This window comes from Arachis ipaensis, chromosome B8 (genome assembly GCF_059453495.1).
Source record: "Arachis ipaensis isolate K30076 ecotype BB chromosome B8, ASM5945349v1, whole genome shotgun sequence".
Classification (NCBI taxonomy): Eukaryota; Viridiplantae; Streptophyta; class Magnoliopsida; order Fabales; family Fabaceae; genus Arachis; species Arachis ipaensis.
Window position 1 is genome coordinate 110130160 of NC_142443.1, and position 2568 is coordinate 110132727.

The window sequence follows — 2568 nt, forward strand, 5'->3', positions numbered from 1 at the left end:
CTCATCCTCCCCTGTGTCCAGAATCACAAAATCTGCTTGGAGGAAGAACTTACCCACTTTGACCAAGATATTCTCCACTAATCCATATGCAAGCTTTATAGATTTGTGTGCCATTTGTAATGCTATCCTTGTGGGTTGTGCCTCTTGGATTTGCAGCTTCTTCATCACAAACAAGGGCCTTAAATTGATGCTTGCTCCCAGATCACATAACGCTTTCTCAAAGGTTGTGCTCCCAATGGTGCATGGAATTTGAAAGCTCCCTGGATCCGGCATCTTCCTTTGCAAGTTATTCTGAATGATGGCACTACATTCCTTAGTCAAGACCACTGTCTCATCTCCCTTTAAAGGCTTCTTCTTTGACAACAACTCCTTCATGAATTTGACATAGAGAGGCATTTGCTCCAAAACCTCAGCAAAAGAAATATTGATTTGCAACTTTCTAAAGACTTCCAAGAACTTTGAAAACTGCTTGTCCTTGGTGTCCTTTTGAAGTCTCTAAGGATATGGCATTTTAGGCTTGTACTTAGGAGCCTTTGGCAATGTAGGATAAGTGTCAAGAGAGTCTAGGAATGGGTTGTCCACACGCTTTGGAGGGACGTGCTCTACTTCTTCCTTCTTCTCCTCTGGAGCTTCTTTCTCAACTGGCTCCTTATTAACTTGTGCTTTCGTATTTGCCACTTGTCCACTTATCAAGGTAATAGCCTTGCATTCCTCTCTTGCATTTGGAATTGTGTTACCAGGAAGGCTATTAGTGGTCCTCTGATCAATTTCATTAACTTTTGTGGCTAATTGACCCATCTGAATCTCTATGTTCTTGATTGATGCTCTGGTTTCCTGTCTAAAACTTGCCAATATTGCTTCCGAATCATTATTTTGCTGGGGCTGAAAAGTTGCTTGCTGAGATGACTAAAACTGGTGGTTATTAAAATTATTCTGTTGAAAACCATCCTGAGAATTATTATTAAAATTCTGTGGCCTTTGAGGTTGCTCTCTCCACCCAAAATTTGGGTGATTTCTCCACCCCCTGATTGTAGGTCTTAGAATAGGGATCATTATTGGAATTTCTAGGAGCACTCCCAATGTAATTGACCTGTTCAGAAGAAAATTAAGCATAATCATAATTTTTATTTTGCATAAAATTACCTGTCATGTCATAAGCAGCTTCTTGGGGTGCATTTTGAGTGTTGATAGCTGAAACTTGCATTCCACTCAACTGTTGAGTAAGTAGATTTATTTGCTGAGACATAAGCTTGTTTTGAGCAAGAAGAGCATTAACAGCTTCCACTTCCAACACGCCTCTCTTCTGAAAGGTCTCAGAGTGCAAAGGATTCCTGTTGGAGGAATATAAGTATTGGTTGTTAGCAACTAACACAATAAGCTCAATAGTCTCCTCTGGTGTCTTTTTCATGTGCAAAGAACCACCTGCAGAATTATCCAAGCGCATCTTGGACATTTCACATAAGCCCTCATAAAAGATATCCAGCTGAGTCCATCTAGAGAACATGTCTGGAGGGCATTGCCTAGTAAGTAGCTTGAATCTCTTCCAAGCTTCATAAAGGGTCTCACCATCTTTCTGTCTAAAAGTTTGAACATCCACCTTTAGCTTAGTAAGCTTTTGAGGTGGGAAAAATTTTGTCAGAAATCCAGTGACAACCTTGTCCCAATTATCTAGACTCTCCTTGGGTTGAGAATCTAACCATAGTTTTGCTCTATCCCTCACAGCAAATGGGAAGAGTATGAGTTTGTACACCTCAAAATTCACTCCATTGGTGTTCATAGAATCACAAATCTGCAGAAAATCAGAAATAAATTGATTCGGGTCTTCCTGAGGAAGTCCATGATACTGGCAATTTTGTTGCACAAGAGTGACAAGTTGAGGCTTCAGTTCAAAATTGTTTGCAGCTATGGGAGGCACCACAATGCTTTTCCATAAAGATCTGCATTAGGAGCAGTGTAAGAGCCAAGCACTCTTCTAGGTTCCTCATTCCCATTCAGATTTGCCATATTGGCATTAGCAGCATGATTATTATGATCCATGTTTGACTCTACAGCCTTGTAAAGTTCTGCTTGTTATAAACGCCGCCTAAAAGTCCTTTCAGGTTCAGGATCAAAGTCTAACAGAGGTTCCTTGTCCTTGTTCCTGCTCATAAACAGACAGAAGACAAGAAAAGATGGGATTTTTTACGTCAGAGTGTAGAGAATTCCCAGTGAGATAACCTGTATAAAATAATAAAATAAAAATACTAAATAAAATAGTTAAATAAAATTCGAAAATTACTAGTAAATTTAGGACAAAATTTTCAAAATTATAGAGCTAAATAAAGAAGAAAAATAAAAATAAAAATAACTAGGGATCACCAAACTTTATTTCAGAAATTAAGAAAAAACAAATACTGCAATATTCGAAAATTAAGGACAAATATAATTAAAACTAAAGCAGAGGCGCCTATAAAAAAATAAAATATTAAAAGAGGAATAAATAATAAGAAAAGGACGAAAGTCTCTTTTATATATATATATATATATATATATATTTTATATATATATATATATATATATATATATATA

At 37.2% G+C, this 2568-nt stretch overlaps 1 non-coding gene across 1 annotated transcript; it reads left to right on the forward strand.

Moving 5' to 3' along the window:
* Window positions 1–1499: 1499 nt before the first annotated feature.
* LOC148549233 (small nucleolar RNA R71) lies at window positions 1500–1605 on the forward strand. The gene has a single exon (XR_015897222.1). It is a non-coding gene; the product is annotated as a small nucleolar RNA R71 (small nucleolar RNA).
* The last annotated feature ends 963 nt before the right edge of the window (window positions 1606–2568 follow it).